The sequence below is a fragment of the Lathyrus oleraceus genome, chromosome 7, assembly GCF_024323335.1.
Source record: "Lathyrus oleraceus cultivar Zhongwan6 chromosome 7, CAAS_Psat_ZW6_1.0, whole genome shotgun sequence".
Taxonomy (NCBI): Eukaryota; Viridiplantae; Streptophyta; class Magnoliopsida; order Fabales; family Fabaceae; genus Lathyrus; species Lathyrus oleraceus.
In genome coordinates, this window is record NC_066585.1 from 342,445,955 (window position 1) to 342,462,383 (window position 16,429).

Genomic DNA, 16,429 nt, shown 5'->3' on the forward strand with positions numbered 1-16,429 from the left:
CATTTAGGAACATTTTCATCAATAGTAGGTTAACTATTAGATGACAATACCCTAAAAAGAATATACTTTAAGTGAAGTCTTCATACTAACTAAAAAAGATGTGCCTCTCGAAGGCCAAAACTACGAAATCTCTAACTAATCTTAAGTTTTTGTTGGACTCAGTGTAAAAAGACATTTATAAGTGTGTGCAAGATGAAAGTTCCGTATGTAAAAAAAATAGCAAACTAATAAATATTAATAAATACGATAAACAAAAACACATAAAGAATAAAGTTCAAACAAAACATATTATAAGGCCAATAATAATATAAATATAATCACATAAAATAAAAAGTTAAGGAGAATTTATTATATACATATTTATAAATTTCTTGCCTAACTAATCATAAAAAACTTGACTCTATAATTATCCTCAGTGAAGTCGTCAACTATTGTGCCCTAAAAATTCAACGATTGTTCAAAATTAATAAACTGGATTTAAAATTTATTAAAATAGGAAAATCATTAACAAAACCCTTTTTAAATAAAAAATGATCGTGAAAACCAAATTTTGGGTTTAGGAGTCAATTATGCGTAAGAAAGTATTAACACCCTCTGACATCCATTCGAAAATGGTTACTTCTAATTAATTGTGCAAATATATTTCTAACTTTTAGGATATTTATTTTTTCCTTATCATTAAATACAAATCAAAATTAAATATAAAATATAACATTTACAAAAAAAGAAAAAATTGTTTATTATTGTTGTTTTTTATAAGAGTTTAAAAGGCACATAGTTTTTGGGTTGAAAATATTTGTGTGATGGTTGATTTTATATGAAGATGAGTTTTGACTGCATTGATGTGGATAAAGCTTTGTTGTTGATACAATTTTTTTGATTAATTAACTATGACGAGTTTTAATGAACTTTACCGATTTGCTATAACTATTTCATAAGGGAAGATGAGTTTTACAAGGAGCAAGTTGTTTAACTTGTGTTCGAATAACTCAAGGATTGAAAATATGTTCATTTGATCAATTCATTTTCATCCAAGTTTGTTTAAAAAAATGAGAATCAAAACGATCAAGTTCTATCAACTTGTATCTTAAAAACTCGACGATTAAGATAGATGTTCACCCAATTAACCGTTTTTCTTCAAAATATTTTAGTTTTTACTTTTGTTATTTTTCTAAAATATGTGATTCTATCTTGACATTAACAAATCATAATGTTTAGCATTAAAAAAAACTTATTCAAAGAAAACATAAGTCACTTAAAAAGGGGGACACTAGTAAACACTTTGTTTGGTTTGACTAACAATATAAAAAACGAAATTAAGTAGTATTTTTGAAGTAGAAATACAAATACTAGGCTTGTTCATCACTAACTAACAACATTAAAAGAACAACATTTTAAACATATATTTATGTAACATCAAACTACAATGTTAATTTAAACTATAGAACAATAAAAAAAACTAAATACTTGCAAGGACAAACATTATAAAAAGATATTCATGTAATATTGTTATCCTAAACCATAGAAAAATAAAGGAAAACAACTCAAAGGCTTGCATGCACAATAATATAAAAAGGCATTCATATAACATCAAACTTCATTGTCAACTTAAACAAACAATCAACAAAAACTACTAAAATGCTTGCAAGATATACAACAACTATAAAACACCAGAAACAAAAAGAAGCAAGGGAAGAAATAGGAAGGTTAAGGATGGTGGAAAAAAAGAGAAATGAGGTGTTGTTTTGTTGAGAAAGCCAACTTTTTTTCTCTTTTGCTCTTCAACTTTTAGATAATTTTCTCAAGGTATTCCCTCTCAAAAAAAGTTTAGGTTTTAAGTGTAGTAAAATGTCAAAATGTAAGTTTTGAGTCTCAAAAAAAGTTTAGGTTTTAAGTGTAGTAAAATGTCAAAATGTAAGTTTTGAGAGATAGCGTGTCTCAAATAAAACAGATTTCCAATAGTTCGACAGTATTGCAGTGTTGCATTTAGAGCTGTTAAAATGGGCTGAAGCCCATGGGCCGGCCCATCGAGCCCAAAAAAAGTTAGGGCTTGGGCCTTATTTTTGGAGCCCATATTTTTCCGGGCCTTTTTTGGTCCGACCCAAAAAAACCCTAAAAAAAATGGGTCGGCCCGTATGGGCTATGGGTAGCCTAGCAGTCCGAAATAAAATTTTAAAAAAATTAATTAACTTATTTAGCACATGAATTTAGTCCACCTATTAGTATTCAATTATTCAACAAATCATTAGTAAATGTAATTACACTTATTCAATTATTATTTAGTAAATGTAAGCTTGGGATCCAAACAACACCATAACATACCTATGATGCTTTTGATTTTGTATGCATTTTACGACATCTATATTTAGTTATGATGGTCTCATATTTATTATATTATTATAATATTTTTTTTATTTATTCATGATTTTACTACCAGAATTTTTGGTGTTTTTAAATGGTATAAAATGTGCTAAAGTTTTTTTAATTATGCAAATAAATGGTTTTTTATTTTAATTGGCTTTTTTACGTGTTTTTACATTGTAGGACTGACAATAAAATAAAACTAATTTTGAAGTAGTTTGGAATTTATTCGATAACTAATTAGTTGAATTTCGTTCATAAGACAAGTTAAGTTTTTTAAATCTTTTGTAACTAAATGAATTAATTGGTAATAAATCTGTAATTTTGAGCGGGAGAAAAAACTTTTAATTTATGCAATTTGAACAAAATTGAAGTCATTTATTTGTAAACTTAAAATGATTTTAGTAATAGAGTAAAAATAATTTTAAAAAAAGATGGTTATTTACAAAATAAGGAGAATTTTTTTTCTTTTTTGAAATGGGCTTATTTAGGGTCAGGCCCGTTTAGGGCCGGGTAGCCCGTAGCTCATACAGGGTTGGGTCTGGGTAGTAAAATTGGAGTCCATATTCAATATGGACTTTTTAGGTCCGATCCGAAAAAATCCGAGGTCCGTCAGGGTCAGTCCATTTAGGGCCGGGTAGCCCATTTTGACAGCTCTAGTTACATTGTTGCAACAATTTTTAGTGTAAGAACAAAGATGAGATTTGTTTGAAACATATAAATCACAACCCTAAAAGAGAAAATGTAAACGAAGAAAAGTCCTTAGGAAGATTCTCTAATTTTATTTTATTTTTGATTTTCTTTTAAATATTTTTATTTTAAAATATAATAAAAATTATAAGAAATAATATTATATTTTATATTCAACTTTTTGTATACTTTTTTGTTATTGAATATTAATAATTAAAATAAATAGATTTTTAAAATATTTTTGATTTAAAATATAATTAAAATTATAAAAAAAAATCTTATTATATTTTATCTTTCACTTTTTCTATTTTTGCTTTTTGTTATTAAAGATTACTAGTTATAATAAATTTATTTTTATAATATTTTTCATTAAAAATATAATTAAAATTATACAAAATCTTATTAAATTTTTATTCAATTTAAAAAAAATGTTATTAAAGACTACTAATTAAAATAAAGGGAATATGGTTATTAAAAATTGTGTGATGGAAATTAAGAAATAATGGTAAGGTTAGTGATGATTCAAAACAACACTTTTTTTATGTTTATAAGATTCTTTAAAAAAAACAATAAAATTAAACACAATAAAAAATAATTTTTTTATATTTTTAATTCCCTGAATAAAATTGGAGGTACTGCACATAGGATTACATTCCACCATTTTAAACTTTTTTTGAAGCTACTTTGTATATTTGGTTCGGTCAATATATATTTCATTGGTGTGATGTTTAAAAACGAGACGCATTTGAAAAGCAGTGGGACACTATGCTATTAACTTTTTACCTATTGATGTTTATGTAAATTAAAAGGTTCAAATATAAGTAAAAACATGTATTTTATTGTAAAACACATTATCATATTCTATAATATGAACACATAGTGAGTAGGTATTTCTGTAAATGGACTATAAACTCTAAATATGGTAAACCCATAGTTATAAGTTCAAATTTTATAATCTAAACCTTATCAGCGCAAGATTATCTAATGTGTTGTTTAGACAACACCTACACTTTCTGTGAACTACAATGTATAAATATGGTTCATTGTATTTTCCCATAAAATAATATCTCTTTTCCATGTCTAATCAACAAGAATATTGATCCCCATTTGCTTAAGATGAATGTCGATATTATATTCTTTGATCTAAAGAGCCAACATCACCCTCTTAATCTTCGTTTCAACCATCAAAATATAAGAATGGTAATCAATTTTGAGTATTGACATCTGTCATTCGATTAAATATGCTTGATTCACCAACATGCGCCTTCAAAATTGTGAAGATGTGAGAGTCATGTTTCTCAATGTGTGGGTTCTTTAAGACTAATCAAGTTAGACTTTATTTTGATCAAATATGCCAGTGTTATTTGTTCAAACTGATTAGTCACAAGATTAAATTGTGTTTAATTGAAAACTTTAACTGATATTGATACATTATGTTGTTGAATTTTATATGATTTAATAAAGCGGTTATGTTCAATATTAATTTACTGAATTCTTAGGATATTTGAAATCTAAAATCCAAACACTTTAAAACACCTTTACGATCTTAAATTTCAAAAAGTTTTTTTTTTCTTTTAAAAAGTTTGAGAGAATCTAAGGATGTCAAATGACAGGGTTTGGGCCGATATTATAGTATTCGTCCCCATATATATGATTTGAAAAAATACTCGTACCTGAAATCATACTCGTGCACCAACATTTCTACTCATATTTCCCGGATTCTATGAGTATTTAAGTATCCATACTCATACTCATTTACCCGTATTTTTAAGAAAAAATTATTAAACGATTATAATTTAATCTGTCATTGAAGTTTTTAACAACATTTAAAAAAAATTCAAGGATGTTATTGTTGAGCTAAGAAATAAGGAAACACTTATATGAAAATGCACACAAATTTAATAGTGGTATATTTAATAAAATTGATAACCATACATGTTGAGACTGTATCAAGTGTGAGTAGTGTGAGTAATAGTCTCATATTTGTTTGAAATGCAGAGACTTAAGCATTTATAAGTAAGAGATTTCACCCACCTATCACCTTAAGATTTTGGATGAATATGTGATGTGTCTCTCACAAAGGTGTTGCTGTAAAAAGAAGTCTCACAATGTTCGATGTTCCATAGTGAAAAATTCCTCCAACAAATGGTATCATGAGCCTTTGGTTCGAGAAAGGGACCACCTTACTTGTATCGAAAGTCAACGGCGTCAATGTGGTGAATAAGAAACGTTCCATTGAAGAGTGTCAACGACGCTAGTGTGGTGAATAAGAAACGTTCCGTGCGGTACATGAATTTGTGGAAGTAAGAAGAGCTTTCACTTTAGGGGGAGCATTGTGGACTCACACTTAAGGAGTAGTGTTGATAATGTATCAAGTATGAGTAATGTGGGTAATAGTTTCACATTGGTTGGAAATGTGGAGACTTGAATATTTCTAAGTATGAGTAATGTTAGAAAATTCGGTAAAATTAAATGGATCCAGGACTGAATCGTGATTGAGAATCACTTTCCTTAAAAGTATTTCAAGCACTCTTTTATTATGTCTTAGAGTTGGAAAATGCAAGAACACTCAGGATAATGTCAGCCTTATTTCGAGTCTGCACAAGACAAGTGAAGAACCCGAAATGCAAGGAAGGTTTTCTGGAATTTGGAAGAGAAATTCGTTTTTAGTTCTTGTGTTATTTTTCTGAATAGAATCATATATTTATAGGAGATATGGATGTTGTTTCAAAAGTTTGCAACCTTTGATGAAACAACACCATTTCACCATAAAACACAATGTTTCATATATGACACTATTTCATGAAAAGATATGAAAATTGAATTCAAAATTCAAACAAAACAATAACTAAAAAATTGAATTCAAATCATTAAATGCTATTTAACTCTTTTGTCATTTTGGAACTAATATTGCAAAACAATTTCCAACAATCCCCCACTAGTTCTAATAATGACAAAAATCATTCCAGATAGTGAAATATAAAAAGTGTTAATACAGTTAGGTATCTTTCGATTTTAAACTTAACCTTAGTGAGGATAACGCAGAGTTTAATCGGAATGTTTGGTAGCAAAGCTTTTAAACCATTAATCCATGGGATCAAACCGGCGTTACCTTACACACACTCTTTAAAGGTTCTTCCTTTACATATCTCGCTTAGCACTTATTTATGGCCATATGCTATCCTTTTCATGAATTTTTTCATGAGAGAAACTCCAACTCTCACTTTGAGACGGCACCATCTCAAAATTCACATAGGTGAAGTTCATATAGCATCCTTTCCAATAGATACTCTTCTTCGTTAATGAACTTCATTAAGAGGTTTTGGAAACCTCAACCCTCAATTCAACACAGTCAACCTTATTTCCCAAATTCTTGACTTACATCCAATTCAACGACTTGTTGTTACCCATTGAATCTTGAAGTTAATGTTTTGTTAACATAAGATTGGGTTGCTGCCGCTGTCGGAACCTTTATTTAAGGAGTTTCAACCCCATTCCTCTCGAGGTTGTTCGTACTAAGTCTCTGGCCAGTGGCTTAGTAAACGGATCTGCTAAGTTATAGCATGTTCGTATGTAGGTGAGTGAAATGATTCCATCCTTAATCAATTTTCTTACGAACGAATGTCTAAGTCCTATATGTCTAGACTTTCCATTATACACTTCGCTGAATGCTCTTGCTAATGTGGCTTGGCTATCGCAATGTATCATCACTTTTGAGACATTGTCTTTAGCCAATGGAACTTCCAACAGAAGATCCCTCAACCATTCCGCTTCTTGACCGGCGGAAGCGAGAGCCACAAACTTTGATTCCATGGTCGAAAGTGTAATGCATGTTTGTTTCTTGCTCTTCCAAGAAGTTGCTCCACCAGCAAGTGTAAATATCCATCCAGTTGTAGATTTATGGTCTCCAATATTAGATATCCAACTCGCATCAGTGTATCCTTCTAATATGGCAGGGAACCTTCCATAGTGAAGACCAAGGTCCTTGGTTTTCAGTAGATAGCCAAAAATCCTTGTAATTGCCTTCCAATGTTCATTACTTGGATTACTAGTAAATCGACTCATTTTACTGACTGCAAATGATATGTCGGGTCTGGTACATTGCATTAGGTACATTAGACACCCTATTGCACTTGCATATTCCAATTGAGCCACTGATCTTCCATTATTCTTTTGAAGTTTGTTGGCATGATCAAATGGAGTGGTTACTTCCTTAAAGTTTAGATGTTTAAACTTATCAAGCATTTTCTCAATATAGTGGGTTTGACTAAGTTCATAACCCCCACTATTTCGCTTAACCTTAATCCCTAAAATTGTGTCAACAAGTCCAAGATCTTTCATCTTGAAAGTGGATGTTAGAAACTTCTTTGTTTCTAAGATTCCTTTTAAATCATTACTAATGATCAACATATCGTCGACATAGAGACAAAGGAATATTACAGTGGTTTTGCACGTCTTTGTGTATAAACACTTGTCACAAGAATTAGGAATAAATCCATTTGAGAGTATTACAGAGTCAAATTTTTGATGCCACTGTTTTGGTGCTTGTTTTAGTCCGTATAAGGATTTGACAAGTTTACACACCTTTTGTTCATTTCCAGGAAGCAGGTAGCCTTCCGGTTGTTCCATGTAGATTTCCTCATCGAGATCTCCATTTAGGAACGCTGTTTTAACATCCATCTGATGGATTATAAGATCATTCAAAGATGCTAAGGCAAACAACAATCTAATAGTAGTTGTTCTTGCTACTGGTGCGTATGTGTCGAAGTAATCTATGCCTTCTTTCTGTCTAAATCCTTTTGCCACTAATCTGGCTTTATAAGTGTTTAGAGTACCATCGCTATGGTATTTCTTCTTAAACACCCACTTGCATCCAATGGGCCTTGATCCCTTAGGTAAGTCAACAAGTTCCCAAGTGTGGTTTGATACAATTGAATCCATTTCATCTTGGATAGCATCTTTCCAAAAAGTGGAGTCCCTTGAAGTTATTGCTTCCTTATAAGTTTTTGGATCATCTTCCACTTGAAGAATAATCGGAATGCGTTGAACAAAGTTCTTACAATTTCCCTCAACAAGATAAAAGGAAATAGATTGAGAATCAATCTCATCTGGTCCTAGATTCTTTGTTTTCCGAATTCTCTTGCTTATCCTAGGCTCGGGTTGTGGTTCAATGATTATAGGAGTGCCTTCAGTTTGTATTTCTACAGTCCGAGAAGAGTTATCTTCATGAGATTCTTTATTAGTGGCCGACTCCGATCCTTTATCCTTTGTGATAAGGTTTTCAAAGAATTCTACATCCCGGGATTCAACAATTACATTAGATTCTAGATTTAAGAGTCTATATGCTTTACTGTGTTGTGCATATCCTACAAAAGCACATCTTATTCCTCGAGGACCCAACTTGGTTCTTTTAGGGTCCATGTTTTTGTAGTATGCCACACACCCCCACACTTTAAAGTAACCGATATTTGGCGCTCTGCCTTTCCATGACTCATATGGAGATATACCAGTTTTCTTTAACGGAATTCTATTGATTATATGACAGGCGGACAATAATGCCTCACCCCACAAGTTAAGGGGTAATTTAGAATGCATCAACATGGCATTCATCATCTCTTGATATGTTCGATTCTTTCTTTCTGCCATGCCATTTTGTTGCGGTGTTCGTGGTGCCGAACATTCATGTATTATACCGTGCTCTTCACAGAATGCATCAAATTCAATTGAAAAGTATTCGCCGCCCCTATCACTTCTAAGGACCTTTATACTTTTATTTAATTGATTTTCGACTTCTGCTTTATAAGTCTTAAAGGCATTAAATGCATCATCTTTATGCTTTAAGAGATATACATGAGTGTATCTAGAGGAATCGTCTATGAATGTAATAAAGTATCTATTCCCTCCACGTGTCAACATGCCATTAAATTCGCACAAATCTGAGTGCACAAGATCAAGTAATTTCGTTTTCCTTTCAACACTTTTGAAAGGCTTCTTAATCATTTTTGATTCAACACATAATTCACATTTTTTGAAATCCTTTATATTACATGAAATTAGTCCAGATTTAATTAGTCTCTTCATAGAACTAATACCACAATGTGCTAATCTATTATGCCATAAAGAAACGGAATCAAGCATGTAAACGGAATTAGAAATTTCATTAATAATATTATCATTAGTACATAGTTTGATCATTCCCTCTGCGGAATATCCTTTTCCAATGAATACACCATTACGGGTCAAAATAAGTTTGCCCGATTCATATACAGATTTAATACCCGGTTTTCCCAATAAATCCCCACTAACAAGATTCCTATTCATGTCTGGAACATGAAGCACATTTACAAGTGTAACTTTCTTTCCAGAAGTTAAGTTAAGTTCGACCGAACCGGTTCCAACAACTTTAGAGCGGACTTCATTTCCCATTTGTACCTCTTGTCCATCAATTGCTTCAGAATAGGTTTTGAATGCAGCCTTGTCATAAGTAACATGCACTGTAGCACAAGTGTCATACCACCAACCTTGAACTTTTCCTTTGATTGCCATAATTTCGCTCACTGTAGCAATTATGTCATCATCTGATCGAATTGCATTGATCTCATTTTTTGCTTTATTTTGTCTGCAATCTCGAGCATAGTGTCCAGGTTTACCGCATACGAAACATCCGTTCTTTGGACCTTTATGACCGCCAAAGTTCTTGAACTTGTTATGTTCTTTCTTTGGTCCAAGATGACTCTTTATGCCATCATGTCTCTTCTTTCCCTTGTTGGTCACAGCGTTTGTTTTGAAATGAGTAGGGGGTTCTGATTTCTCCCTCTCCTTCGATTCCTCCTCGATTCGAAGATGTTTCTGAATTTTCTCCAAGGAGAAGTCCTCGGAACTGTGCAACAATTTCTTTCGGTAGCCTTTCCATGAAGGTGGTAATTTTGCAATAATTGCACCGACTTGGAAGGTCTCAGGGATGTCTATTTTTACGGCCTTTATTTTATTGACCAGAACTTGCAATTCATGCACTTGGGGAAGAATGGGCTTAGAATCTAAGAATTTAAAATCGAAATATTTAGATATTAAGAACTTCTTCGTACCTTCCTCTTCAGCCTTGAACTTGAATTCTAGTGCCTTCCATATTTCTGTTGCCGATGGATTGTCTGTGTAGAGGTCGTAGAGACGATCAGATAAAGTATTCAGAATGTGTCCACGGCAAAGCAGTTCGTCCTCCTTGCGTTTCTTGCGCTCCTTCTTGAGTTCTTCCGAATCATTTTCTGTTGGTTCAGGTATTGGTTGTAGGTCGGGATCAAGAACATAGTGAACCTTCAGGGCAGTCAATAGGAATGTCATCTTGTCTTGCCATCTTGTGTAATTTGTTCCATCAAATCGATCTAACTTGACAAGATCCTGGTTCATCACTTTGATGCTTGAAACAACAGCGTCTGAAGCCATTATGTTACTAATACTTTTAAGATTGTTAGAAAATTCGGTAAAATTAAATGGATCCAGGACTGAATCGTGATTGAGAATCACTTTCCTTAAAAGTATTTCAAGCACTCTTTTATTATGTCTTAGAGTTGGAAAATGCAAGAACACTCAGGATAATGTCAGCCTTATTTCGAGTCTGCACAAGACAAGTGAAGAACCCGAAATGCAAGGAAGGTTTTCTGGAATTTGGAAGAGAAATTCGTTTTTAGTTCTTGTGTTATTTTTCTGAATAGAATCATATATTTATAGGAGATATGGATGTTGTTTCAAAAGTTTGCAACCTTTGATGAAACAACACCATTTCACCATAAAACACAATGTTTCATATATGACACTATTTCATGAAAAGATATGAAAATTGAATTCAAAATTCAAACAAAACAATAACTAAAAAATTGAATTCAAATCATTAAATGCTATTTAACTCTTTTGTCATTTTGGAACTAATATTGCAAAACAATTTCCAACAGAATCCACCCATCTATTATCTTAAAATTTTGGGTGAATATATTGTGCGTCTTTCACAAAAATATTGATATAAAAAGAAGAAGTCTCACAATATTTAATGTTCCATAATGAAAAAATTCCCTAACAATACATGTGTATATAATAGTAAAACTAAAGTTATATAAATATATATTATAAGAGTATGGGAAAGTAAGTATTAAAATATTCGTTTATTTTAATAAAATAATCATTCGTGTTCCCATAGTAGGGATAAGTGCAATTGCTATTATCCCAAAAGAGAAAAAAAAAATCTAGCTCCACGTATACATGAAACTAACCAAATAAGTAGCCGACTGATCATTATCAATAATAGTGTAGGATAATAATGAATAAATGATATTTACATACCTGGAAAAGATTAGAGAAGATATTATGTTTGCAGATATATACGATGTTAAAATCATCTCTTAAATTGTAATTGACGTGGGGTGCATGGGTTTGATACATCCTTTTAAAACAAGTTGTGATGGCAACGTGCTAATTATGACACAATATGTGATCATTATTTTGTTCAAATTAGTTAGGTAGGACTTATATTCAACTTTTCCAGTTCTCATCATCTATAGCATCTTCAAATTGCAAATTCTTTTTATTTTTTTAATCTATTTTTTCCACGGCAGATATTTTAGAAATACAGGTATAAAGTAAAATTACTTGTATAAAGTAAAAATGTGTTTCATATGCTTTAAAATATCTTCTATTTTAAACTATGAAATAATCCATTTGGCTAGGTTATGTCTCATCTACAAGCGTCTAGTAAGAAGCTGGGTTCAACTACTGTCAGTAGCGTCTACCAGGGGAAGATTGTAATGAGTTCAAGTTTATGCTATTTTGAGTCTTGAAAAGAGTATTTTAGTCCATTTTTTTATTTCGTTTAGAACACCATCAACATTTTGGATTTTTTCATTGCTGATTTTCCTTGTAATTAAGAGATCTCCTTTATTTTTTTTACAAAAACAAAAATGTTAGTACGCAAAATTGGGTGGGTTGCATTCACATAGTGCTTTGTTTTTAGTAGTTAGTGTTGATTTTATTAGTTGTGATATTGGAGTTTATTTGAAGTCCTATATTATTTAGGTTTTCAGACTGTTGACTATATAAATATGTGAGGACAACCTCACCCTTTGAACTTATTTTTGGGGTTGAGATCCAAACATATTTAGCATGATATCAAAGTTGGATTAAGGATTGGAATGTGGATATTTGGTTCAGACTCACGCTAGTTGGTAGTTGTGATGTTGGAGTTTGTTTGAAATCTCACATTGCTTAGGTTCCCGGACAGTTTGGTGTATATATATGTGAGGGTAACCTCGCCCTTTGAGCTAACTTTTGAGGTTAAGATTCAAGCATATTTAACATGGTATCAAAACTCACCCTCACCCCTAGCATTTGACTCAGGTCCATGCTAGGGGTGAGGGTGAGTTTTGAAGTTGGTAGTTGTGATGTTGGAGTTTGTTTGAAATCCTACATTGCTTAGGTTCCTAGATTGTTGATTGTGTAAATATGTGAGGGTGACTTCACCCTTTGAGTTAGCTTTTCGGGATGAGATCCAAGCATATTTAACAATTAGCTCAATATTCCTTCACTCAAGCGGATTCTTTTAAAGTAAAACTCAACCCCTTCTGAACTTAATTTCCAATGACATAATGCTTTATATGTTGTTCGTTCGCATTAAACTGACCGGTGAACTCGCTCCACACCTCAATTGTTCCATACGGTGTTATCCTTATCACCTTAATGGGTCCAAACCACCGTGAGTGGATTTTTCCTCGAAATAACTTCAATCTTGATTTAATAGTAGGACAATCTCTCATTCTCCTCTTTTCAAAATACGCTTGTCATACCATATCTTTGTTTTCTCTTTGTATAACTTAGTTTTCTCATATGCATCAAGTCTTAATTCTTCTAGCTCACTCAGTTGTAACCTCCAGGTTTAGCCTACAACCTTGAAATTCATCTTAAGGGTTTTGCTATCCCAATAAGCTACGTGTTCTAATTCCATAGGAAAATGGAAAGACTTTCCATAAACAAGCTTAAAAGGAGTGGCTCCTATCGGATTTTTATAAGCAGTTTGATATGCCCAGAGCGCATCATCGAACTTTTGGCTTAGTCATTCCTCGAGATGAAGTTTGTCTTCTCCAAGATCGTTTTAATCTCCTTATTGGAGACTTCCACCTGACCACTTTTCTGTGGGTGATATGACGTCACAACTTTATGTTTCACTCCATACTTTTTAGTAAGTTTTCAAACTGCTTTGCAATGAAGTAAGATCCTTTATCGCTTATAACTAACTTGGGAAAATAATATTTTTCAACAACTTAATGACCTCTCGTCTGTCATTAGTCGGGGAGGAAATTGCCTTAATTCATTTTAAAAAATAGTCAACACGAACAAGTTTATAATGTTCTCCCAATGAGTAAGAGAAGGGTCACATGAAGTCAATTCCCCACACATCGAATATCTCCACCTCATTACTGTTATCGTAGCAATCGACTCATCCTTATCATTTTTTTACCATATTCATTTCTCTTTTCTTGGGATTATTCCTTTTAGATTGTCTATGGTATACCCTATCACTACATGGTATCTTTTTAAGACAACTAGCAGTTGTTAAGTCTTGATTTTTCCTAGTTCAACATTCACAATGAATGGATGGTTCAGCTCCCCGTCTAAAAACTCATATATGAGGGTTTGTGGGTGTGGTTTCAGCTCTAACTATGGCTTTTCCTAGATTTAATTGTGTGTTGTGTGTAACTTAAAGCATTGGTCATGATCACCCGAAATTTTATCCAACCGACTCTCATATGACTCTGCCTCATCATTTTTATGTATGGCACTTTCGATTAGACAGGCCTCCAACCCATCGCTGAAAGTGGTTCTGATGAATACTCCTTAACATACATATCTATGATGTCTGTTTGGCAATAGAAATTGCCAATGGACAGATTGTTCATGAGTTTGGACAGGATAAATTAGATTTTCTCATCTTCTACCTCAAAAGTGAGTTTCCCTTTCTTAACATCAATTATGGCATCAACGTTGGTCAAAAAGTGTTCCCCAAAGAGGAATGTGATATGATCATCTTCCTCTATGTCCATGACTACAAAGCCGATGGGAATGTATCACTGACCAATCCTAATTGGGATATCATCTGGTATTCCTATTGGGTAGTTTATGAACCTATCAGTTAGCTGTAAGTACATTTTTGTAGGTTTGACCTCACCAAGATTGAGTCTTCCATAAATAGAGAGATGCATCATATTGACACGAATAACCTAAGCACTTTGTTAGTATGGACATTTTTATTCATGAAATCCTCTCTTTTTTGGATCGTTCCAAAATTCTCCATTAGAATCTCAAGGTTTGACTTTCAGGGAGCACCAACAACACCCTTCTATCCTTGGAATTCAGGTGGGGTATCAAGGGGTGAAGGGTTGGCTATACACTAAGGGGATTGTTCTTGTATGAGAACTTGGGATGATTTCTCCAACTGGGTTGTAGGTTTTAGAATAAAGGTTTCCCTATTGGGAATAATTCATCATGCCTAGGATGGGTTCGGTCACAAACATCATTTGGCATGCAACATAAATGTGTCTAGATACTCAACATATTTTGCAATTTAGAGTTGCAGCTGCTGCAGTAGTAGTAGGTGTGATGCTCAAATTATCAATCTTTTGGTATAAGGCATCCACATGGAATTCATGTGTTTAAAGGCACTGACTTCGTAAAGTCCACCTTTTGTGGGACGTTTTCAATGATTGCACGTCCGCTTCCCTATTGATAGTGTTTTTGCACAATATTCTCTAAAAGGGAATAAACTCACCATAAATCTTATTCATAAAGGCCTTTCGTGCAACAACGTCTAGGGTCATTCTCATGGTGTATTTAAAACTATTGTAAAAAGTATGCACTATAAGACACTTATCGAGTCCATGGTGCAAACATTTTATAATCATTTCCTTGAATCTCTCTCATGCTTCGAAGAACGATTCTCCATGTGCCTAAAGAAGGTAATTTGGTTTCTTAGATGTGTCGTTTTACTTGGGATAAAGAATCTCGTTGGAATTCCTTTTCGAGATCATTCCATGTCATTACGGAATTGGATGGAAAAGAGTGAAACTATTCCTTTGATATATCCCTAAGAGAAAACGGGGAAAGTATAAATCTAGTAGCGATTGGGTTTATTCCTTTGCATTTCAGAGTATCACAAAATTTGATAAAGATTAAAAGGTGTAAATTTGGGTCATTCCTTGGTGAACCACAAAATTGGTTATACTCTACCATGGACAGTAGTGATGGATTCAACTCAAAGTTTTTATTCACTATGACTGGATTAACAATACTCAAATGTGGCTCTTCATTCCAGGGTACGTTGTACTCTTTCAGCGGGCGATCATCATTGACTTTGGCCATATCTAATTATTGTTATTAGCGTATTTCGTGGAAATAACACTTGATTTTTCTTATCAATTCAGTGAGGTTTCCTTAACCACGTGCTCTTTGTATACAACTGAGAATGAGAAAAATTCAGAATAAAATAATGGATTCTCTTTATTATCGATATTCATAAATCTTGCATGAGGTCTGTCTGTATGACAACCCCCATGTTTCATACCTTAATATTATATACTCAGGCATAGTTAATAGAAAAAAAATGCAAGCATATAATTGATACACATTCATTATAATGACAATAAGAAGGAACAATAGAACCTGAATAACACATAAAGTAATACTAGAATAAATTGCTCCAAGGAGTCTTGATAAGACAAAGTAGTGGAATTGAAATGTAAGAAAATAAGAACAAGAAAGTATATTGAATTCTAAGCAAATGGTGTTTACTATATCTCATGTTTCCTAGCTATTTATAGGCCCCCAATATATGATTACAACACTAAATTTTTATAATTAGCCTTCGTGAAGTTTTTGCAAATGATAAAAACAACTGAAATGTAAGAAAATCAGAAAAACAGTTGGAGGAAAAAGGAATTTGAGACAATCTGAATGTGTACTACGACCAATATTGGCCATTACAGTTAGACCGTAGTGCCCTCTAATATGCTATATTTTATCTGCATAAAGGGGTGGGAAGGGCCCCAATTACGGCCATTATGGCCAGGCTGTAATGGACTCTGATTTTCATACTAGAAACCATTTTCCTTAGTCTTTTACACGCGTTCTTTCTATCGTTGCTCGCCTTTTTCCTTGGTTGGTCCTTTTTAAATGAAACACAGAGAAAACACACAAACGAGAATAAAATTGAACAAAAATAAAGATTAAACTACAAATATTTGAACACAAAACATGCATGGAAATGGTCTAAAAGGTCATTGATCAGTGATATCCTCATTGGCCAACTTCCTAAATTACGTGTCAAAAGAGATTATATTTCCAT

General features: G+C 32.8%; 1 non-coding gene across 1 annotated transcript; it reads left to right on the forward strand.

Moving 5' to 3' along the window:
• The first annotated feature begins 14,961 nt into the window (after window positions 1–14,961).
• Window positions 14,962–15,064, forward strand: LOC127108949 (small nucleolar RNA R71). Its single transcript, XR_007796445.1, has one exon. It is a non-coding gene; the product is annotated as a small nucleolar RNA R71 (small nucleolar RNA).
• The last annotated feature ends 1,365 nt before the right edge of the window (window positions 15,065–16,429 follow it).